The sequence below is a fragment of the Diadema antillarum genome, unplaced genomic scaffold, assembly GCF_040938485.1.
Source record: "Diadema antillarum isolate AM-2024a unplaced genomic scaffold, OU_Dant_1.0 seq00000786_RagTag, whole genome shotgun sequence".
NCBI classification, from domain to species: Eukaryota; Metazoa; Echinodermata; class Echinoidea; order Diadematoida; family Diadematidae; genus Diadema; species Diadema antillarum.
Window position 1 is genome coordinate 110,419 of NW_027271674.1, and position 18,127 is coordinate 128,545.

Sequence of the window (18,127 nt, forward strand, 5' to 3'; positions counted from 1 at the left end):
CAGATTATTTTTCTGGTTTGTTTGTTTGATAAGAAAAGAGGGAATATAAACACAATATGATACAAACTACTATAACTAGTTATGTGGTAGGCCCTACATAGAGTGTACCTGGTACCTCTATATTCCGTAAGTTAAAATTGCAATCATTACACTCTAATAATTTGAGATTTTTAACGGTTAGGGGCTTGAATAACTAGAACTATCACTCATTGTGATTAATATACCCCCACCCACAACTGAGGGAATTAGCTCAACCAGGACTAATTTCTTTTTTACTTTTTATTAGCAAAAAATGTTACCATGGCAATGCACTGTTCAAAAGTGAATAGATGTATTGCTCACTGTTATGTCCCACATCTCAAGTCAAGTGCTCAAAAACTGAGTGAGCAAGATAAATAAACTGACAATTTGTATGGTTTTCATTAAAAATTGTGTGTTATCATGGCAACACAATGTTGGACATTAAGAAAAAATGAAGTTTGCACAATAGCCGTTACATACAAGCCAAATGATAAAAGGCTGAGGGGCTTAGTTGAATTCACAATATTAGTGTATCATTTTCATTCAAAATATATTGTTACCATGGCAACACATTTTCAACACTGACAAAAGATTTTTTGCACATCTACGTAATGTAGAGGTAACATATGCCAAATTTGAAGCCAAAATGCTCTAACACAGAGAGAGTTAGGAGAATCAAAATGTTTGTATGATTTCCATTCAAAATGCACTGTTACCATGGCAACACATTGTTCAACAATGATGAAATATGAAGTTTGCATATCTCTGTACTATAGTGGTTGCATGTGCCAAATTTCAAGCCAAATGCTCAAAGACTGAGGGAGTTACCTGAATCCACAATATTTTTGTATGATTTTCATTCAAAATATGCTGTTACCATGGAAACGCATTGATCAACATTAACAAATGATTAAGTTTGTACATCTACGTACTAGTGGTCACATGTGCCAAATTTCAAGCTAAATGCTCAAAGACTGAGGTAATCACCTGGATCCACAATATTTTTGTATGCATTTTAGTGAAAAGATGCTGTTACCATGGCAACGTATTGTTCACCACTAACGAAAGATTAAGTTTGCACATCTATATGCTATAGTGGTCACATGTGCCAAATTTCAAGCCAAATGCTCAAAGACTGAGGGAGTTAACTGAATCTACAATATTTTGTGTGATTTTCATTCAAAATATGCTGTTACCATGGCAACACACAGATCCACAATGATGAAAGATTACGTATGCACATCTACGTACTATAGTGGTCACATGTGCCAAATTTCAAGCTAAATGCTCAAAGACTGAGGTAGTTATCTGAATCCACAATATTTTTATATGCATTTTAGTGAAAAGATGCTGTTACCATGGCAACACATTGTTCACCATTAACGAAAGATCAAGTTTACACATCTATACACTACAGTGGTCACATGTGCCAAATTTCAAGCCAAATGATTAAAGACTGAGGGAGTTAACTGAATCCACAATATTTTTGTATGATTTTCATTCAAAATATGCCGTTACCATGGCAACACACTGATCACCACTGACGAAAGATTAAGTTTACACATTTACGTACCACAGTGGTTATGTGTACCAAATTTCAAGCTAAATGCTCACAGACTACGGGAGTTAGCCGAATCCACATTATTTCTGTAAGCTTTTCGGTGAAAAAAACTGTTACCATGGCAACGCATTGTTCACCACTGACGAAAGATTAAGTTTACACATCCATATACTATAGTGGTCACATGTGCCAAATTTCAAGCCAAATGCTCAAAGACTGAAGGAGTTAATCTAAATCCACAATATTTTCGTTTGATTTTCATTCAAACTATGCTGTTACCATGGCAACGTATTGATCAACAATGACGAAAGAGTAAGTACGCACATCTACGTACCATAGTGGTCATATGTGCCAATTTTTGAGCCATATGCTCAAAAACTGAAGGAGTGAGATTTATCTACACATTTTTGTATGATTGGTTAAAAAAAAACTGCCGTTGCCATGGTAACAGATTTTTTAACGCACAAACCAAAGTTGTTTTGGCACAACTATACAGTACATTGATCACATATCCCAAATTCAAACTGAATTGTCACAAAACTGAGAGAGTAGTTCCATCCACAACATTTTGTAAGATTTTTATGAAAATCTGCCGTTGCCATGGCAACGCAGTATGAAATACTAATGAAAAAGGTGTCTTGCACATCGGCCTGTGGTAGCAGTCACACATGCCAAATTTGAAATTAATTGCTCAAATAATGAGAAAGTTGTTCGATCCACAAGATTTTAGGAAAATTTGCCGTTGCCATGGCAACGCATTATGCGATATTAACAAAAAAGGTGTCTTGCACATCTACCTTTGATAGCGGTCACACATGCCAAATTTGGGGTCAATTGCTCAAAAAATGAGAGGAGTTTGATCCACAACATTTTGCAAGATTTCTTTAAAATTAGCCGTTGCCATGGCAACCCATTGTGCAATACTAACGAAAAAGGTGTCTTGCACATCTTCCTTTGATAGCGGTCACACATGCTAAATTTGGGGCAAATTGGTTAAAAAATGAGAGAGTAGTTCGATCCACAAGTTTTTATGAAAATATGCCGTTGCCATGGCAACGCATTACGCGATACTAACGAAAAAGGTGTCTTGCACATCTACCTTTGATAGTGGTCACACATGCCAAATTTGGGGTCAATTGCTCAAAAAATGAGAGAGGAGTTCGATCCACAAATTTTGCAACGGACCGACCGCCCGACCGCCCGACCGCCCGCCCGACCGACCGACCGACCGACCGACCGACCGACCGACCGGCCACCCGACCTCAGAGTGATTCCTATATACCCCCCCTACACACTATGTGTGGGTGGGGGTATAATGAACAACAAAATTACTGGAAGACACTGTATTTCGAAAAAAAGTTTCAGCGGAAGTGGATTTTTGATTTACCGTTTAATACCGAATATTGGATAGGGAGTGTTCACAGCCACATGTAACTGTTTAGTGGTCACAGAGAAAATTAATGTGGATTGTTGTATTAAAAGTTTATACTATTATAGCATGTCACGAGTTTGACCGACAAGTATTAACAGTTAGTGTCTAATTCCGCAAAAAAAATTCTCATTTATAATAATGACATTTGCTGGGTCAGTTTTTCGCTTCTTTAAAGAAGCGAAAAACTAACCCAGCAAATGTCATTAAAGAAGCGAAAAACTGACCCAGCAAATGTCATTATTATAAATGAGAAGTTTTTCGCGGAATTAGACATACTACTCTAGATCTAGCTAGGCCTACTTGTCGGTAAAGTCAGGAGTCTGAGTCTGATCGCATAGACAGGAAAAAATCCGTCTGTCCGCCGGAGGGTTGTTGTTGTTGTTGTTGTTGTTTTTGCTGCTGTTGTTGTCCTTTTTTTTTTTAGTTTTACGGCTCTCCTCAATAATGTTAGAGGGGAATAAAGCCGTCTGGCGCCTTATAAAACTTGTGTTGTGATACTATCAATCACAAGTGAACAAAGAGTCAAAGTCTCTTGTTGAATTGAAAGCTGCAATCAATCGCAACCTGTGATTGATTGATAGCAGTACGTTCTCCGTCTTAATCTATTTCAATCATAACTTTTTTATAAGATGGATTTGCATTCAATTGTTAAGTTGTGATTGATTAAAATCAATCACAAGACTTTAATCTTTATAAGACGGGGCCCAGACGTAGGATTAGGTAAGTCTCCGCGGAACATACGCACTGTGCGCGCGTGCGAGAGCCCTAAAAATCGCTACCCGGTCCGATCGATCCAACGCAGCCGCCGCAGCCTAGCTGCAGCAGAGTGCAGGTGCGGTGCTAGGTGTCCCCGACTACGGGCCAGCCGGCCACGGAGTAAAATTGAAACCGTAGTCTTTGAGCTTTGAGGTTCTCGATCGCAAATTGAACAAGTCATTAAACTGTCTAACTCATACACGCGCGCCTGGAAACTAAAAATCACGAATGATCATGATCACATTACATACAAGCATATCAACAGAGAAAGTGTCGGATACTTACCTTCCTCATGTGATGTGAGCCCTGAGTGTGACAGGATCATGCACCTAGCTATCACATCTCTAGCTAGCTTGCATATGCAGCGCATGGGATGCAGCCACAGAACTCTTACACATAGAAGAATCACTCGCCACCCGTTTTGTCGCCGTCGCTCGACTCATTGTCACATGACGTCCGCCATTTTGCTTAGCGGAACTTTTTTGCGTGCAAATCCCAGCAGACGCTATCCACGTACAGTGACTGCATGTTGTACCGTGTTTCCGAGACCCTGAGCGAGGCATTAGAATGCCATATTGTGCGGCTGTAAACTGCACAAATCACTTGACAAAAGGATTTGGAAACAGGTAAGTTTGACACCAAGCCATGATGAGAATAAGAAGTAAATTAATTCCCCAAGTAACGTTTAATTAGGCGGATCGGTCGTATGTTGGCTTTCTTGTGAGCGCAGTAGCAAAGGTAGTCCCAGACACTGGATTTTGTGTTTGCCGTCGACATATCTGTTTACCACCAACTACTATGCAAAATAAAAAAGATCAAGTAGGCCTAATTTAGGCCCTGGGGCTATATTACACTCTATACGTTGTGTGTTGGGGCAAACAGCTTTGTACATGAAAAAAGTGTAAATTTATGTAAATTTGAGCTTATGGGTGTAAACTTTACACGTAGATTTATTCTTGTCTAGCTAGTTAGAGTCACAGTACCAGTGCAGTGGTGGGCCAGTGTCAGTGTCAGTGACAACACTACAGTCGTTTAGATACTAGATTGTCTAGACTGACTGTGTACTCTAGTATTAAAGTAACCCCGGGACATTGCTTTCGCAATATGCAATATTTGTCATACATGTATTTGCGAGACTTGTCTTGCCTACATATTGTTGCCACGTTAACATTTTGTACTATACCATATGTTTTCACACTCATAAGGATTTCATTTTGAATTGTGCTTGAAGCGAACAAGTGCAAGTGAAATCTTGGATTACTGTATACAGTATTGCCTTTGATATTTTTTTTAATATTCTTGCCAGTGTCCATTATTCATGGTTTTATTTTGCTGCCATATTGTATGCTAAGTGATTGTACATGCATTTGCTTTCATGATATACAATACATGTAGTTGTCTTATTTGTGACACTTGTTTTGCCTACATGTACATACTTTGAGATACAGTGTAGTATGTTTTCACACTCTTTAGATTTCACTTTGAATTTCGTTTGAAGCAAACGGGTGCGTGTGAAATCTTGCATTATACAGATGTTCATGTATTGCCTTTAGTTGATATTGTTATACCAAGAATGCATTTGATATTCTTGCCCGACAGTGTTCATTGTTTATGGATTTTATGTTGTTGCTATATTGCATGATAGTTGATTATACAGGCATTTGCTTTCGTGATATACAACATTTGTTGTATATCTGTGATACTTTTTTTGCTTACATGTTGTTACCAAATTATGTTTTCATACTACACAGTGTATGGGATAGTGTTTGTTAAACTCATTACTAAGGATTTAATTTTGAATCATGCTGAGCTAAGTACAAGTGAAATCTTACATTTACAAATGTATTGCCTTTAATACTGTTGCCAGGAATGCCTTTGGTGTTCTTTTCAGTGTTCATAATTCGTAGATTTATATTGCCATAGTGCATGCGGATCAACACAATATGTTTTCATACTATACCATAGTGCGTTTTTACACTCATTAGGATTTTCTTTTTGAATCGCGCTTGAAGCTATCAAGGGCAAGTGAAATTGTGCACTATATTGATGTATTGCCTTAGATAATCTTGCCAGACAGTGTTCATTATTCATGAATTTTATGTCGTCGCCCTATTGCATGTCCATTATAGATGTATATGCATTTGATTTTGTGATTACAATAGTTGTCACAAATTTGCGACACTGGTGGTCTTGCCTATCATTTGCATAATATGTTCCTGACGCATGTACTGCCTGTGATTATAGCCGCCGTATTAGGTTTGATAATGGTACGTGTACTTCAAGCAAATGGTATATCACTGTACTGTGGTTGATTCTCAGCAATCAACTTTGACCTTGATAAATGTCAAATAAATTGTAAAAAATCAGGAAAATTAACTCTGTCCAACTTAACTTTCTGTTTTTTGTGGGAAGACAATCTTGAAAGGAGTTCATGCTTGTAATGTGTGTGTGTGTGAGTGTGTGAATACATATATATATATACATAGAAAATTATATATATATATATATATATACACATAGATAATTATATATATATATATATATATATATATATATATATATAAACATGCGCTTAATTTCCTCGCCAGGATATAGCGTTTTAATGCCATTTTAGGTTTTAATCTCATATATATATATTATACAGATAATTGTATATATATATATATATATATATATATAATATTGATTGAGTACCAGGTAGTCTACATGTTGGTGCAGCAATATCATGATATCGAAAGTAAAACAGAAACCAATTTCATGTTGATCACCAACAATTTATTTACAGCACACAAATATTTGAGCGATTCGCTCTTTCTCAAGTGTTGTTGCAAATCGCTCAAAAATTGGTGTGGTGAAATAAATTGTCGGTGATTAGCATGAACTCGATTTCTGTTTTATTTCATGTATACAGATATACAGTGTATACATGCCTATAGGCATATTGCTTCCTATACCAATATGTGCAATAGTGGTAACTACATTGTACTACACACTACTAATGATAATGATAACAGCAGGAATATAGATAATTAAGGTGGTGTTGTCTTCCAAATTTCTAATATGTTGAACGAGTGTCAGATGGGGAAGATGTATTACATGATCATATCCACAAATCATTGATTTTTACAACTGGACTGACTGGAAATTTAATTTGACCTGTTTAATGGGAGAAAAATCAAAAGCACGAACACACATCTTCTTACAATATCACTGGAGGGGGGAAAATGCAAGACATAGGGTTGAGAGGGGTATCAGAAAAATGGCAGGACACAGACAAGGACAGGCGCGCGTCTTAGATTATTTTATACCAAAGCAGATCACGTCTCCGAAGTCAAATAGATCTATCCGAAAGGGGAAAAAAAAACCACCTGTTTCAATACAGACAACTTTCAGGGAAGAGTGTGAAATAAATAACATAAATGAGTACGTGAATCTGTGGTCAACGCTGGATTGAGAAGTACCAGTTTGACAGTTTACAAGTTCAAGTAAATATCAAGGGCTATAGCGGCTGTCATACTGTCCGATCAGTGAGTTGACCGTACCGTACTCGCGAGGAGCTGCGGAGGTACCGCTAAGCAACATGGCGGCGTGTGCACTGAGGCGTCACATCCGGGGTGCGCGGTGGCGACACCGAGCTCAGCGGGTTGTGAATGGGTGTGATTCTTCTATGTGTAAGAGTTCTGTGGATGCAGCTTGTTCCGTGTTGTGCACGGTTACGGTTGTGCATAGTGGTGATTAAAATGACGCACTTGTATGGAAAGCCAAAAGGGCAACCATTATCCAAAGAGCGTACGCTCTGGTTTTATCCATATTATTATCCCGGCTACTTTTGATGTAATGCAGGGCCGGGGCAGCCGCGGGGCCGTTGGGGCTCGGGCCCCCACACTTTTTGTGCACCATACAAAGGAATACATAAGGTGTCATCACTTTGGGCCCCCACACTTTTTTAAACCCGGAAGTACGTAAGTGGCACTAAAATAGAAATAGAGATCTTGAAGTATGACGGCGGTATTTTAAAGGTTGGAGTACTTTCTCTGAAGACCCTTTTTAATTATAACACCCGGAAATGGGAGCGGGGAGAATGAGCTGAGGACCTTTTTTTTTTTTTGCAGCTGAAGAAACCCGGAAGTGGACGGGGAGAGATGAGCTGAGGACCTTTTTGTTTTGTTTCTTTTTTTGCTTGTCAGCTGAAGAAACCCGGAAGTGGACGGGGAGAGATGACGCTGAGGACCTATTATTATTATTATTATTTTTTTTTTTGCCTGTTAGCTCATGAAACCCGAAAGTGGGCCCCCATACTTTGGAAAACACTGCGCCGGCCCTGTAATGTACTTTGGTATCCACCACCGTCACTTTTTATTTGATGGCTAGACCTTCAAAATAGCACAGACCATTCAAAAATGTGTTTTCATGCAACAATCAACTAAGTTCTCGCTTGCCAATTCTGATGAAAACCATTGCACTCGTTCTTTGATGACTGCCTCTTTTACTATTTTTTTTTAATATGATATACGAATTTTGATATGATGGTGGTCATTTTTGTTTTTAATGATCATGTTCACTTTGGATAAGACGAGGGCATTTTTTTGTTCACAATGGTGATACATTTTTATTTGATTATGTTCACTTTTATGAGACCCATTTTTCAGAATAACAGGATTTAACATTTGACACTTACATATTACTGATAACGGTCACTATTTTGATAAGCCTGCCACTTTCAATTTCTTCGATTGACACTTTTAAGTCAGGATAATTTGATAAATACTGTGATCGTCACATATTTATACCGTGATTATTGTCACATTCTATTTCAGAGGCTGATCAAGAGGGGAGGGGGGGGGGGACAACCAGTGCATGCACTCCCCCTTGGCGTTAAAAATAAAATAAATAAAAAGAAAAAAATGAAATGAAATCCGGAAATGGCACCAGAAATATTAGTTGCGCCATCCCCCCCCCCCCTTTACAGACTTCCTGGATCCGCTCCTGTATTTGATCGTCACTTTTAATCACTTTTAATGTGGTTGTCTCTTTTATTGTCACATGACTGTCACTTGATAATCACAGTCAAGAATTAATTTTTATTTTGATCTTTATATTTCTTAACATTTAAAATAATTTCTGATTCTGATGGTTCTCTTAGTCTGTCAATTCGTAAGCTTACTATCACATTGTTATCCTATTTAGATAGGGCCTACCTACACACAAATTCGGAAATAATCATGAACCTCCCGCACCCGAGTGGATCGCCCAAAAGTGGCCGTGGTAGGCCTACATCATTATAGATAACGGGGTGGTTGTCTTTGCAACGTCGTCAAATAGATAATTGAAAGAAAATTATTATTTGATAAAAGATATAGAGTCATCAAGTAAAAGTTGTGGTTATCAAATCAAACATATGGCCTGCCTGTGTAGTATAGGCAAGCAGCATGCGATGATTTTCAAAGCAGCCGTCACGAGATCATCAGGCAATCGAATCAGGATTTTCTGTGTTCCATAGTATTTGCTCTAAGGATCAGAGCCTCGAGCCGCGACGCCACTCCATGGATACCAGACCGATTCCCCACCCACCCACCCACCAGGTTACTAGTGATACCAAAAAAAAAAAAAAAAAAAAAAAAGATAGATGGAAACCTTGAAGTGTGAAAACGTTAAAGCTTTGTTTTTGCGCTGAAGACCTTTTGCTTCTTTTCCTTGTCAGCTGAAGAACCCCGGAAGTGGCACCTGAAGTTGCGCTGTTCAAGTCCTTTTTTCTTTCTTTCTTTCTTTGTTTGTTGTTTTTTTTTTTGCTTGTTTGCTCATGAAAACCGGAAGTGATCCCCGGCCACCCCCCCCCCCCCCCCCCCACCCACTTTGGAAAACGTGGCGCCGGCGCACGATGAATACACCAGGGAGGTGAGACTTTTCTCTCACCTCCCTGTCTATTACTAGAGGTCTGTGGGTTATTACTGGCACGCGGGTCCATGGCACGCATGGAGTTGACCATGACGCATCATAGATTGGCCTTTGTGGTTTCAGTATCAAAGTTCAGTTTGTTTAATATTGTCCATAAATCGTACGCATGAAATCGTTATGACAAAATCAAAATACTTTCTTCCACAGATAGAATCCCCCCCCCCCCCCATCTAAAATGAAAAATAAAAAATGAGTTGAATGACTGCAGCAAAATATCATAGAACGTAGACATAATGACAATCGTAAGGAGAGCGGGTGTTGGGCCCACTGTGCAGTCTAGGATGACATGCCTTTTGGGAGGTGGTTCAGAGAGACGCCACACTCCTTGCAAGAATCGTTGGAGATCGAGTATCCCACAAAAGTGCTCGCCATTCAAAAAACAAACAGACAAACAAACAAAACATATCACAACAGCCTACTGTATTCAGAATCAAATACAAAATTGGCATGTACTTTGTTTCAATAGGTGAAATACTCATATGGAAAAAAATAACCCGCTAGGGAATAATTATATTTAATGACGACCTCATATGCCTATTGCACTTATACGTGGATATTACGCACGAAAAATACAGAACAATGAGTAAGCCTAATTGAAACAATAATGGAAACACATTCATGTCCACAATGATTCTTGGATGAAATCAAAACATAGGCTTTATAGCTACTGTGGTAATTGATTGCTCGAAGGAAGTGTGATTGCTCCAAAATGAATTTAACCGATGCTGTAATATATTATTGTCGTTTTGCCTGGGGGGGGGGGGGGACTATATTCGCAATAACGTCACCTGCTCTCGCCCATTATCTAAATGACAATTTCGATGGAATACCCCTTTTCACGAATTTCAAAGACATGGCTACAAATTCGATCGATCCGAAATTAATTTAAACGACAAAGTGGTTGTAAATGCCCAAGATTATACTAAAACTGAATGAACCCGATATTCGTTTGACTGGCGAATTTTAAGTAGGCTTATACATTGTATATTAAAACGAGACGGACCGCAATCTGTAGTCGTCCCGCGACATTGAGGACTATACAATTCAACTATAACGCTTCCTGGTATCTTACTTACTTAAATCAATTTCCATCAAAAGTTGCGTGAGGGATTAATGTACAAACACGTCATCAAGGAGGCCTAAACCATTATTTCCTGTGATTTTGGTGTAATTCGCAATTCGACTTATTACCACATGGATACAGAAATACACTCAGCAAAAAAAAAAAGAATAAAAAGAAAGTACACACTTTTTCAAGTTCAAAATTTTCAAAAAAGGTTTTCATGAAAATCAATATATTTTATACGATATAAAAGGTAATTTAATTTGCTATCAAACTTTAGTGAACACATTCGTTTATGTCCTCCAGGGCATAAAAGTAAAAAATGCAAAATTTGACATATTGTCTTTCATTTGCAAATGATAGCAAAAGACCAGTTTAATACAATGAGAGGCATAAATGAATGGCAAAAATAAGTTTGACGTTCTCTTTATCTCTTTTTTAACTTAAAATAAAAATCATCAGGGCGGAAAATGAGAATTTCTCTCAACTCAATCTCCAATCAAGTGACACAAGGGGTACAAGGGCGAAAAGATGATCAAATGAACAGAAAATCTTTATTTCATTCATTCAATTTAGTAATTCAAGAATTTACGAGACAAATTACCATATTTAATTTGCAATTTTCCGAATTCGAGAAATCACTTCAAAATTCTACAGTTTTTGTTAGCATTGCATGCTTCTTCTCTCATTTCATTTGAATCATTGGATTTAACAGAATATTCTTAATTTTTTCCATTATTTTAACCTTTATTGATCTTTTGGGCTTTAAAGATATTATAGAAATCATAGGTATATTTTGCAACTGAATCCATAGTCTTTATTGTGTTAAATTTATCTTTTGTTCTTATTGTTACATGGAAGAGCATTTACGCATGAATGACAACTTGATCATTTTTGCAATTTTCACTTTTGTGCCTTGGAAGAGAAAAACAAAGATGTTCACTAATGCATAAAGTTTCCCTTTTTATTGACTTACAAATCTGATAGCCAATTAAATTATACCTTTCATAATATGGTGTATAATACGTTAACATTTCGCCAAATATTCTATGAGAAATATAAACTTGAAAAAGTGTTTACTTTCTTTTTATGCTGAGTGTATAAACAGGGCCTATCCAGACTTAACTTGCGCTGGTAATTCATATCTTTTATGATTAAAATGTTACAGTTTTGATGGCAATGAAAAAATCTCCGAAAGTTTACAAGCTCTCAACTGGTATGTCTTACAACTTTCGTCGCCATGTACGCCCTATGGGATAGACTTACTGCTGATTTATTATGACAGTCTATGTCTATCGATGGTCTGACTTTGGGGTTACTATAGACACTGCTAGACGATCAATCAAAGAGCAGGTGAAAGCCTTTCGGAAAATAATGTGAAGTCGAGCCCCGCAACCCTCCTTGTTGAAAGAAGGTTGACAGGTCCTGATGTATATATGCCTAGAACTAAGTCGCCTGACTCTATTTCAATGACTGATTCTGAAGGATCATAGGGGCCTAGACGAAGGGAACTGCAATTCTATAAAATTTGGACTTTGAGGCTAATTCATTCAGCGCTTTAGTATTATCCCGAGCAGTAAGAACCAAACAAAAAAGATACAATAACTCAAAAGGATAATCTCACAGCCTTTTTGAAAGGAACCTTTTCCAACGCCCTGGGTGATGCGGAGGAATTTCACCAGAACAATAGTGGCACAGGGACCATCAGGGGTTATAGCTTTAAGCCGACTATGAATACAGTTGTTGTTGTTGCTGTTTTAGATTGTGGAGCTCTCTGCCGGGTGGGCAATTTGCTCCAAAAAATATAATTATTCAGATATGCCTGAAATTTAATTATAAAAACCTAAAATACTTTAAATTATTTACAAAAAACCAAATTACATTTATTTTTATATTTACAATGATATATTATATACATCGGAAGGAAGGGGACAGGGTTCCGGAAATGATGTCATCTGCCTACTCCTGCATCGAGAGAAATGCAGGGTTACGCCGTTCCCGTCGGCAAAGCAGGTATAGGACCCGCCCGCCGACGCCGGTGATGTCTTGGCCTTTCCCGGGGTCAGGCGCCTCTAGTTGTCTTATCGGCCTAGGTGTTAATTATTATTAGCCTAGTAGGCAGAGACATCGTGGAAGAGAAGTGTTGATAGAGGAATAGCGGAAAGGGTGAAGACAGAACGAGAAAACAGACAGCTAGGGGGGTGGAGGGTGCTGAGCTCCTCTCTCTGACATAGGGTCAGCCCGTTATACCATGAATTATTACCGTTATTATGAATACAGGGCACTGGCACTGATTGATATACTCAGTAGCAGGGGCGGATCCAGAAATTCTGTAAGTGGGGGGGGGGGGTGCAACTAATATATTGGTGCCACTTCCGGGTTTCATTTCTTTTTTTTTTCTTATGTTTCTTTTGTTTTCAAGGATAAATAAATGGGGGGGGGGGGGGGCGTGCGCCTCTTGCGCCCCCTCTGGATCCGCACTGCGGTACGCCAACATGCTTACAATACACCAGTCTACAATAATATATTTCCCCCATATTATGGGGAAAACTGAGAAGGACATCAGTTTAATTAATTCTCATGACAATTGTCATGAGAATTAATGAATTCTCATGAGTCATTTAATCCCAAGGGAAGGCAGCTTTAAACCTTTATGTTCCATATTCATTTCAGTAAATAGGTTTATGTGTGAAATTTGTGGATATTTGATTCATTGGCACAATTAATGGGGTTAAGGTGTTTGCCGGGAATCCACACCACTTCCTGCTTTAGGCATACAACATGAAATTAGCAATTTGTATACAATAAAGAAGAAAGTTGTACACAGCATCGACTTTTAGAATCCCTCATATTATGTGCAGGCACCTATATCCATTCGACCTTCTATGAATTGTTTTTTTTAAATGTTTTTTTAGTACTGATCATACTGATTATAAACACGATTTACTCTCAAAATTGCACATAAATTCCCCAGCAAAAGTCCGAGTGGGAAAAGGTCATCGAAATAGATAATAATATCAATAGCTCTCTTCTCTTTACTTAACAAACTCCCCACTGAAGTACAGCTAACTTCGTAACTAAATATTGACTGCTGACCTTTGACCCTGCAAAATAACAACTGCAATTGCCTCGCAAAACAACCTCTATAGGTAATAATAGTGATAGATGATGACTGGCGGAGGAGGGAACATACCGAATGTTCCACCCGAAGGGTTTGAAATGCTATTGAGGGAGGTTATAAGTCCCGAGAAGAAGTCGAGGGACATAGCCTCCCGAAATAGCATTTCAAACCCTGAGGGTGAATTGCATTTGAAAACCTAAGTTTTTAATCCATACAGAGTTATAGCTTTAAAATGCGATATAATAGGGCGCCAGCTATTGAAATGAACTATGAGAAGCCTCCATGTTGATGCATGCATGATAAAGTCCTATTAGTCGGCATTATTTTGTTTCACATCTTTCACAAAAGTGACACAATCATCTCATACGATTAATTCATGCCACTGGTAACTAAAATCACTGTTGCATTGATGCAAAACATTTTTTTTTTTCAATTGTACTTTATATTTCAAACAAAACTAACGTTCTTCTATTTTCTATAGTTTTAGGCCTATCTTATTCTGGCATGGCTATGGAAGCACTTTTCAAGTAGACCTATACCTGGAGCTAAACTGCGAGTGCGATGGAAGCCCTACTGTTTCGGGCAAGCCTCTAAGTATTATACCCATACGGCTGCCAGGTGCGCTTAAATTTCTGCTTCACATAAAGGAACAGATAGGCCTATACAGAAAATGTCTTTGAGAACGCCGGTGTCTTATCGACAAGAATGTAGAATGAGCTCGGCATGTCATTATCTATAAAAGAACCAGCAATCATCCACAAAATGCAATCTGTCTGCCACATGATATATTATGATTACGCTAATCTAGCTCGGTATAAAAATGCCCCACTGGCGCAAAATTTCAGAGAGGGATATTGTTAGAGGATATATTGTAGAATCAGTTTACTTTTCAATCATCGGCAGTTTCAGCTATGACATTCTTACTCCATGAACTTCTGACACTTTCCCTTCTCATTTATCATCTTCACTTTCACTTCTCGTTAAATCATTACCTCTGACGATATCATCATCTGGCATCGACAATCACCGCATTATCCAAAAGAAAGGAAGGAAGAAAGAAAGAAAGAGAGTATATAGAGAAGGTATTCTTTTTGTTTGTGTGTTTCTTTGTTTTTTTATTTTGACGAATACCTTTAACGGTACTTTTATAAAGAACTAAAAAATATCGTTCTTGCGTTTATGTGTGTTTACTTTAGATGAACTAGATATCACACCTAAAGGGACATTCCAGGCGATTTTCATAATTTCACATCATGTAGTACATAAATCAACAGCTCCATGTATAGATTTGTGGAATTCATTGTAGTTCTAGATCAGAGAAACAATACTTTGAAAAACCTTAAACGAAGTACACTGAACAAGGATGATGACATAGGAGGTTCACATATTCCAGAAAATGTAGCAATATAATTCCATTACAATACCGCTTGCTTGCGAGTTCACCTGTGTATAATCATGCATGCCTTCTTCTTTTGTTCTGCTTCCAAGAGCCCCAAGTCATGCATGCATGGGGAACCTGCCATGTCATCATCCTTGTTCATTGCAATTTGTTATAAATTTCAAAAATATTCTTATTTTTCATTCCAATTATCATAAATACTGAATCTCTGTCCTCAGTTTAAAGGGATCCTACAGTTTTGGTTGAGACCTAATTTCAGGTTTCTACCATTTTTTTTTTTTTTTTTTTTTTTTTTTGGTGAGATAATGAGAAACCTCTTATGAAATATGAAAGATCATGTAAATTTATGAGATATTCAACGTTTATTTGATGAAAATTGATTTTGAAATGGCTGAGATATCAAAAAAAGAGTGATTCTAATAGAGTGTGGGACCCACACTTTATTACGATCACTTTGTTTTACTTTGTTTTTGGATGTTTCAGTCATTCGAAACCCGATTTCCATCAAAAAGAAAAAAGAAAAAAAAGCTTTGAATTCCTCTTAAAATGGATTACTCTGTACTATATCATAAGTGTTTTCTTGGTATCTCACGAAAAGTTAAAAGCCCAATTCTCATATCCACCAATACTGTATTATCCCTTTAACTAATTTGTAGTGGTTCAAATGTAAAAATATGACAATCATCCGGAGGTCTCCTTTAAACAAAAATTTCGAAACCGCGGAAATACGTGTATAGAGAATGCATAGCTATAGTGTCAGGGTACAACGTGCAGAAGATTATTTGTATAATTACGACTTTGTCCGTAACAGTCACAGCGGACCATGCGAAGTGTAAACTGCAATCATATGGTAGGAAATCTTTGCACAAAAACTACAAACAAGCTTCCTTCTCTCGAGTGTGTTCTTGAAAGCGCGTATTATTTCCCTTGAATCAAGTGGGTTTCAAGCGGCCTTGTCAAATAACTTTCAACTTTTACTGAAACAAAAACATAGTACATCGTTTGATTACATTCATGAAGTTTGTTTATTTTGTTCTGTTCAAGAGCCCATATCATGTGTAGACCAGCCAGGGCACATCAGGATAATTGTGAGTGGCTAAAATCGTGATTTTTATTTATCTATGTATTATTATCATTAATATTATTATTATCATTCTTCTTCTTCTTACAATTATCATTATTATGATAATGATGATGATGATGATGATGATGATGATGATAATAATAATAATAATAATAATAACTATAACAATAATAATAATAATGATAATAATAATAATAATAATAATAATGATAATAATAATAATAATAATGATAATAATAATAATAATAATAATAATAATAATAATAATAATAATAATAACAATAATAATAATAATGCAGAGTTCAAGTCTAACATGGCTTTAAAGGGTTAAAGGGATGGTAGAGTTTCGGTTGAGAACTCCTGGCATTCCAATCATCAAAAAATTGGTCATTACAAAGAGAGAGGGAGAGAGAGAAAAAAACAACAACAGCACACAAACACAATTGTACAGCAAAACAGAATGATATCATCAAAACAGAATGTCATCATCTTGCAAATTGCCCAAAGACACACACACACACACATTTTTGTGAGTTACCTGTATATGTAGGCCCCCTAAGTCCTACTGTGAAAACGTAGGCCCTACATGTAGATACCCACATACACATTCATACACACAAGCATGCATGCAACATATGCACATTCATGCACACACATACATACACACACATACATACACATATATAACATACATAATGTACACCTTATACTGCTGTCACACAGCACAAAATGGACTTTTATTTTTTTTTGTAGAAAACATGGCATTTGATGACAAACACAAGTAGTCCAATGACACTGTAATCTCTGCATCATTTTTTGACATCTCTACTTCAATATTCTTTAAATAACTCATTGCTTGTATACAGTATAAAGATATCAATGAGCAGTTGCTGTACAATATTTGCCTACAAAACAATAAAGGAAGACATACTGTGATAATAAGCACCAAACAAATCATGACTGGAATTCACTTGAAAGTAGAGCAAGAGCACAAAACTTTTGAGGACAGAAATTGCACGACTTCAACCCCACAAAGTACATAACAAGCATCCTTAACTATTAACTATACTGGCATTCAAATGACCACTTCCATATACATAATGCACATAACAATCTCTTTCTACTCCTTGCAAGTCCATTTTTTTTTTTTCTGGAGCCTGAGCGAATAATGAACAGTTTGATTCGCAATCATGATTTCAATTGGGTTTACAATAACAAACAGACAAACATTCAGAACATTAATAAAAACAAAAAGAACAACAGTATTTTGGAGACAAGATGTTGCCACTTTCTAACAAAACATATTATGGATAGTCTTTTACAATAGTACTTCTAGCATTATGGCTTGCTACTGGCAACCAACGACTGGGCTTGACATCTAATGACTTTCTTGGGCAGCTTTCTTCTGATGAAGTTTTATTTCTACATTCAAATTGTCATACTTACTGTAAGAACAAAATTTTACAATATTGTTATAAGTGGCAATAATGTCATTACAGATTCAACACACCTATCTATATAAACTGTAAAATGATTATGATTCAATACATCAAAATACACGTATAATCAACATAAATAAAGGTAGTTATACATGACAAACACTGGGAAGTGTTCATGAATATACAGGAATGCACATCAATGTCAATAATTAGCAAGTTGTTTATTCACAGTTAAAGTAGAACAATTGTTCAACTCACATTATAGTAGATATCTGCAATTAAATGCTAAGACTGCA